Here is a 7,606-nt window from a genome sequence, read left to right as displayed (position 1 = left end):
GCTCCCTTGCCCACGGGGATGCTCGGCCCCAGCCGCTCCCCAGCCCGGGGGAGCTGCGGAGAGCCCGAGTGAATTCCTGCTTCCCGATTTCTCCGCCCGCTCCCCACAGGACCCAGCCAGCACCCCGACACGGCGGCTTCTGCATTTCTGAGTGTGCTTGGTGCATGACTGACTGTGTGTCCTCACGGTATTTCCCTCCTGCCCCTCGCCTTGCCAGCTCAATTAGCAATATTAATCAGGAGTAGAGGTGCTGCATAATTTATGTAACCGAATCAATATGCGAGCAGGGATGTGAGAGCAGCTGCCCCTGGAGCCCTGCTCTGTGCGGTCGGGTGTGAATCCAGCCCGCAGCGTGTCCCGGGAGGGAGCTGGGACCGTGGCCTCGCAGCTCCCTCTGGCCAGCACCTTTGTGCCGGGGTGGGAATTTGTGTCTGCTGGTTCTTCATGGCAAGAGCATCCTTGGTCCTTCAGCATGGTCGAGAACATCCTTCCTGTCCATTTGCTTCTGGAGGGGCTGTAGCTGAGGAGTGGCCAGCGATGATGCTTAGATGTTCCTCCTGCTTGTGCTCAGGAGAGCTGGTGGTTGTTGATGGCATTTGGGTTCTGGTTCATTGCTTCTGGCTTAAGCTGAGATCCTGAAGCACATGCTCTAATTAAATCTTCCTTGTTTTGTAAAAATATAACAATAATTTAAAAAGTTCAAAATCAGCAGGATGGAGCCCTTGCACCCACCTGAGCTCTGGGTGTGCTGGCCCCATCTGCAGAGCTGTCCATGGCCTTTGGGCAGGCAGGGCCTGTTGCGCTGTGTGCCCCCGGAGGCTGCTGCCTGTTGCTCTCTGGCCGTGCCCGCTGCTCCTGTGCTGCTGCTGCTGTCCTTCCTGGCACCCTGCAGCGGCCAGGGAGGGAGATGTGCCAGCTTGGCTCTCTCTGAGAGCACTGACCTTGGCTGACCTTGGTTGCCCACGGCTTGGCGAGCTGTGCCCAGTGCTGGGAGTCACCGTGGGACGTGACGTGCCCCGTCAGCGGGAAAGGGGAAGGGACTCCACTTCCCCCAAGGAGCTGCAGTGCAGGGAGGGGATGGACATGATGACTCTGCCCTGGCAGCAGATTCCTGGGCTGGGGTGGTGTAAAATCCCCCTGTGGTTATGGAAAATGGCTTGTGTTGGGTGGTCTCTGCCACGGCATCCTGAACATCTCTGGGCTCTCTCTCCGTGCCCTGTTGCGCGTCTCTCTTCCCGGAAGCTGCTGTTTCCTCTCTGAATGCAAATCTGCCCCTCCAACACCTGTGATGCACAACTGGGGTGCTCCAGGCTTTAAGGGAGCCCCCCCTTCGAGGTGGGTTTGGGATATTTCAGTCTGCCCCACCCCGTCATGGTGATTGAATTATTCTGTTTGCTCAGCAAAGAGCAGATCCCATATCGAATGAGGAAGAGCAATCCCACTGCTACTTTCATCCCCTCTGCTGAGGCGCTGAGGTCTCTTGTTTGCTAGGAGAAGGAATTATTCACTTCTTCCTGGTTTCTGGGGCCTCGTTGTCTTTGTGTGCACCCAGCAGTTTCTGTTTCTTCATTCCCATTTCTCCTGCATTTTCAGGAAGACATCTGCTCCCAGGGGAATGAGGATCAGGTTCTGCAGCTGGCTTAGGGGAGGTTGCAGACAAGCTGGGAGGGATTTTGCTTGACACGGTGCTAGATCTGTGTGAGGCAGGGTGACGTGGTGGTGGGGAACCCCTGGAGCAGAGACACTCCCACATCATCCCAGCTTCTGGGGAGAAACAGGTGCAGGGGAAGCTCTGACACTGAGAGCTGGGAGGTCAGGGAGTGCAATCAAGCCTGAGCCTTTCATGCAGGGGCAAGAGGCTAATTATTATTTTTTTAGGTATCTCAGGCAGCTCTCTTGAAGGTGCTGGCAAGAAAACCAGGCTGCCATGGAGACTGCCGGGGCTGGGGAGGCGGTTGGAAACTCTCAGAGGGTGCTGTGGGCTTCCTGGGGCTGGAAACCTGCTTTTTAGCTACAGCTGGGAGGATTCACTGAGAGGTCTTGCAGTCCCTATTTTGCTCTGAGTGGCATTAGCATTAGATTGGAGCAGCATTTGCTGCCTGAGCTTAGAACCTTGGGAAGGCAGTGCTGAACCGGAGCTTTGATGCTGGTGGGAGTTCCTCTGCTTTCAGCTGCTTCTGGGATCTCTTTCAAGACCACTGGGTAGAGAGAAAAAGTCTCTTAGAAGGTATTTTTTTTCATCTAGAAAGTAGAGAAATCAAATGCATTTTGTTTCTTCAACCCCAAAATAGAGTTTGGTACCTGCTGTTTCTGGGGGAGGTGGTAAGATCTGGGCATAGGGGAGAACCTTTGCTCCCATCCACAGCTGAGCTGCCACTTTGCCCCAGGATCTTGCTTTGGGAATGCATCTGGTAGGGGTGGATGTTTGCTTAGGAGGGGCATAACCATGGTGCACATGGACAGGAATGCTGTCAGATGGGTAACAAAAGAGCATAAGGTGGGACTCAGGAGCTGCTGGGTCTGCCAAAGTGTAAGTGGAAAGCAGGCAACTTCCTGTCTCTCTAGTGAGAAGAAGGAAGGACCTTCTCTGTCCATCCAGCACATCATTAGCCCCTCTCCTCTGGCTGTGCTGGGAGGCAGCACTGGCTCCTGAGGCGCCTGGGTGCACAAATTTGGGGGGCAGCTTTGGAATGCTGGAGGCACCCCCTAAGCAGAGACATGTCACAAGGTGCCATCAGTGAAGGAGCAGGGATGGCTGGTTCATGGCCCCTTTTATCCATGGGGAACACAGGGCACTGGGCTGCTGCAAGGATATTTTTGAGGAGCCAGGCCCAGTCTCTTTTCTGGGGCCACCCTGGAGCTTGGTGTCCCCTGGGGGTATGGCCCATATCCAAGTGGGGGCACATCAGGATGGGCCAGGGCAGCAGTGCCGGTGGCAGACCAGATAAATGTCCTGAGATGTCAAACCCCTTGAAGTGAGGCAGTGGTGGGATAGAGGAAATCCTTTGGAAAGTGTGCAGTGAGATAAATGCAGTGAGACTGTGGCCAGGTCTGTCCCTGGGTGCCTGTCCCCTCCAGTGCACAAACCAGTGCTCTGCTGGTGGCTTTACTGGGCGGAGAAAAGGAGCAGCAGCCTGCAGCTTCTGCAGGCAAGGACAGACCATGCACCACCACTCTGCCCCAGGATCCAGCTGATGCTGCCTGCAGGGTGGGCGCTGCCTGCCCTGGAGCAAGGGAAGGGACGAGTAACTCCAATCCAAGGTGGCAAAGTGCAGACAAGACAGGTCCTGGGCACACGAGGAAAATCAGGTGTTGAGAAGCAAATGTCTGGTGTCAGGCAGGTGGCTGAATGTCTCTGGGTGGGATTTGCACAAAGGACCAGGAGCTGTCCATGTGAAATCCTGCAGGGATACAGTCTAGCCCCACAGAAAATTGGGAGAAAAGCTTTGCTTGTCTCCTCTCTTGCTCCCTTTCCCCCCTGCCCCACTCCCTTCTTTCTATTTTCTTCTGACATCTGTAGCTTTTTTCCTCAGAAAGGATTCCCTGCAAGGACATATTTATTTTTTTTTCCATGGTGAGGAATAAAATCCTCTTACTCCTTAAACTGGCCAACCGTGTCCATCGGCAGAAAAGCTCTCTGCAGCAGCGGGTTGAGCAGGCACTGCCTAAAGGAGTTACACTGGGATAGACTGAAAAGAAGGAATTTTAGCAGCAGCAAAAGCTACTTCGTGCCTGTTGCAGTTGTATCCTTTCCTGGCTGCCCAGACCAGGAGCTGGGCAGGGAAAGTGTGGGTAATGCAGGTATAACCGTGTTTTATTCATCACCATCTTGACTTCCGTCTGGCCACGCATCCCTGGAACTTGGACAAGTTTTGCTTGGGTTTGTGGCTGGGTTTTTGGCTGAGTTTCCCCATTGCATCCCAAGCACACTGTGCCCCAGACAGTGAAAGGGAAGCAGCTGCTTGCAGTGGCATCGAGTTGAAGAAGATGTCCAGGGAATGAAAGATTGATGGCCCGGGGCTCGGGTTTCCCGCCGGGAGGGCAGGGTGGCTGGGTGTACTGGGAGAGGCATCTGTTTCAGGAGCATGTATTATTGATCTGGGAGCTGCGTGGGGGCCACGGGGAAGGGTCAAACCAGCAAAAACCTGCTGTGCCCCAACAAGTGGGTGAGAGGCTGGAGGAGGGGGGGATGCTGTGGCTGTCGGCTCCATCCCCATCCTGCAGTGCTTCCCAGGGATTGTGTGGATGGCTCCACCAGCATCCCTGGGAGGGAGGGAGGGACCCTTGGTGTGGCCACAGTGCCATCCGTGCCTCTGTACCCCCCCTGGTGCCATCAGTGCCTCTCTGTCCCCTGGGCTCCCTGCAGAAGCTCCCTGGGGCTGTAAACAGCACAAAAGGCTCGGTCTGGGGCAGTGTTTGGCAGGGTGGTGCCCACAAGCAGCATCGTTCAGCAGCTTAAACAAGAGCCATGCTTCAGGCTCTGGCATCTCCTGGGGGCTGATCCAAAGGGGCACATCCCAGCACAGGGCAGCCCTCTGGCTGCCAGCAGCATCTGTCCTGGTGACATCCCTCTGTCTGCCAGGAGGGGCAAGGATCTGGCTGCCCTGCTGCTGCTGAGCTGGGGGAATGCAGGCTTTGCTCTGAATGCACCTTTTGGTCAGTGCTGCCCGAGGGCTGGCACTGTCCCGCCCTCCTCCCACAGCTCCACTTCTCCTCTGGCAGTTTGCCTGCAGGGTCAGGGCCACCTGCAGGCCACTGCTGGCCAGCCACCACGTCCCTGCCACGCTGTGAGCTGCCACACCAGCCTGGGTGCCCTGGTGCCATCAGCTGGCTCTGCCCAGCCCTCCATCCCCAATGGAGGTGCCACCGGGCTGGGAGGCTGTGTGGGACAGGGGGACCTGGGACATGCTGTTATCAGGGTTCTAAATGCTGTTTGTGCACAGGGGACAGCTCATCTGCAGCCTGCAGACAGGTGGGAGAGGGAGGAGCTGCAGGCTCAGTGGCTGAAGGTGATTTTGGACTGGGGTGTGTGTGCCCAGCACGGCTGCCATGAGGGTCAGCAGTGGGGCTGCCTTGTACAAAGGCCAGAAGGTTCCTCAGATGCCACTGGGCTCACACTGCCTCAAAGCAGCAGCATCCATTTTCTCAGGGCAGGGATAGGCACATGGCGTCCTTCCCAAGGTTTGGGCACCCTCATCAGGAGTTTTCCCAAACACCACGGTGCGTCTTGATATTCCTGACTGGAAAACCAGTACAAACTGTTTGTGGTTTTTCTGCTGTTCCCTGGGCTGACCAGCTGCAGCTGCTGCACGCTGTGCCCTCTGGCCCAGGTGCTGGGTGTGCTGTGCCTGGCTCCCTGCACGATGCTGGGTGTGCTGTTGGTGCTGTGCCTGCAGCCTCGTCAGCAGCAGATAACGTGGTCATGCTCTTGTTTGTGCCTGCAGCAGTGTGAGTGGCTAACCTGGACTTGGCTTGTCACCCACCTCTCTTTGGAGCTGCTGGACCCTGCCCTGTCTGGTCCTTTCTCCAGTTATGGTACTCTGCTTCCTGATGAGTTTCATCCTGTTTCTTTTTTTCCCAGCCCATTTCTCCAGTCTCCTGAGAGAACGCTGAGTTTTTCTCCAGTGCACCCGTGCATCTCCTGTAGCTTCCCACCTTAGAGCTGCAGGAAGCACTGTTGCAGCTGCCAGGAGTGTTCATGGAGATGTGGATAAAGCTGCACCCACCCCAGGTGCCCAGGACACCTTGCTCGATCCCAGCTCTGATCCCTCCCTGAGTGAGTTACCCCTGCAGTGCTGTGTCTGTGCCAGGGAGGTTCAGCACCCCCGTGTTCCCAAGCTGGCATCTGACACTTGGGGACACTTAGAAGCTGAGCTGAGACCCCTGTAGCCCACAGGTCTCTGGCTCTGCTGGAGGAAGCATGAGGGATCTCATGCATCTTGGCCTCAGCAGATCCACACTGGCTGTAGCCCAGCTTGGATTTGTTTCTGGATTATTTGTTCCAGGACTTTCCAGGAACCCATGTCTAGAGGGTGAGTTGGATCTGTGGGTCCCTTTCAGTCCTGTTGCTCCTCCCTCTCCCTTGGTTTTCATGGTTTCCTCACACGGGGGTTTTTCAGCTCTTCAGTTGTATCCTGGACACTTCCTGGCAGGGATGCCATGAGGCACCATCTCCAGGGTGAGGTCTCCTCCAGCTCTTCCTCCAGAGCCAGCTGTGGACTTCTCTGTTAATATTTCAGGCACACAAGCCATCTCATCAAGTCTGCTGTGCCAATTAAGTGGTAATCATGCCCTAATGAAGCAGTGCTGAGCTCGTGCTCAAACCTTCCCTGGTTTATTCCTCTCCCTCCTCACTGGCTCTTGGCTCTGCGTTGTGAGAGGCAGAAGGGGACATTGGAGACATTCTGGTTTTTATGTAAATGAAAATTGCTTAAAAAAAAAAACCAACAAAACCAGCAGAATTAAATCTTGCAAGCCTCCTCTGAAGTTTTTTTGAAAGCTTTGCTGCTGTCTCCTCTGGCAATATTCTCCCTCCTTGGAAGACCTTGTGGTATTTCCTGTGGTGTGCTCAGCTTCTCTGGCGGCATCCAGGCTTTTCCTCACCCCCTTCAACCCCTGGGTACCTGCACAGACCCCAGTGCTTGGCTGTCACTCGTCAGCCACTCACCTGCCAATCCTCCTGGCTGTCAATCTGCAGGGCACTCCTGCATTTCCAAGAGGGTTACACGGTTGCATTTGCCCAGACTCCTGATTTTCCAGACCCCCCACCTGCCTGTGGGTTCTGGGAAGGATGGGGTCACACTGGAGGGATTTGCAAGCAGGTTAGTGCTGCAGAGCTTTCCTGTTTCTTCCCTGAAGTTCATGCTGTGGAAACATCCAAGAGTGATGTTATTCTCTCATAGTTTTGCAGGGTAATAGGAGTTGGTGAAACTTGATGTTTATTAAGAGTTTTGTCTCCTGCAGGAGGTTTCCTGGGTGCTTAAATGTCTTTTTCTCTTCCTCTTCCGCCCTGTGTGTGTGCAATAACCACAGATGCTGCCAGGAGGAAACTGCCACTCTCAACAGGGAAAGGGGCTAAAAATATCAGAATATCCTTGGTTGGGCACAGCAGGAGCAGGCTGAGCTCCCAGCTGGCCCTGGGAGAGGGTGAAGGTCTGCTCTGGGAGCTGGGAGAGCTGCATGCCCTGATGCTGCTGGAGGGAGCCTGCTTGTGGTGGGATGACACCAGCAAACCTTCTGTTTGTCCCCTGACATGCCATTAGGGAGTGACAGGCCTCTGCTGGGGTGTCTGTGTGCCCATTCTGCAGGCTCCTGTCAGGATGGCATCTCTGGGTCTGTATGGGAGCTGCTCTCCCTGGCGTGTGCCTCTCCTGTCTGTGGGAGGAGAATTCAGCACTCCCTGATCAGGGCGGGCTGTGAGCTGTGGAGCATCACAGAGTGTCACTGTGGGCACAGGCAGCAGTGTCCTGGGAGCTCCCCGGGGATCCCCCCTCCCTGGGGGCTGGGGCAGCTCTGGCAGAGCCCCAGCCCCGGCTCTGCCTGCAGGGACTGAGGGCAGCACCCAGCGGCAGTCGGGGGCTGCCCCCGTCCCTTGTGTGGGGCTGGG

Source organism: Geospiza fortis, unplaced genomic scaffold (genome assembly GCF_000277835.1).
Source record: "Geospiza fortis unplaced genomic scaffold, GeoFor_1.0 scaffold78, whole genome shotgun sequence".
Taxonomy (NCBI): domain Eukaryota; kingdom Metazoa; phylum Chordata; class Aves; order Passeriformes; family Thraupidae; genus Geospiza; species Geospiza fortis.
The sequence above is the reverse complement of the archived record's forward strand: the minus strand, read 5'-3'. Positions refer to the sequence as shown.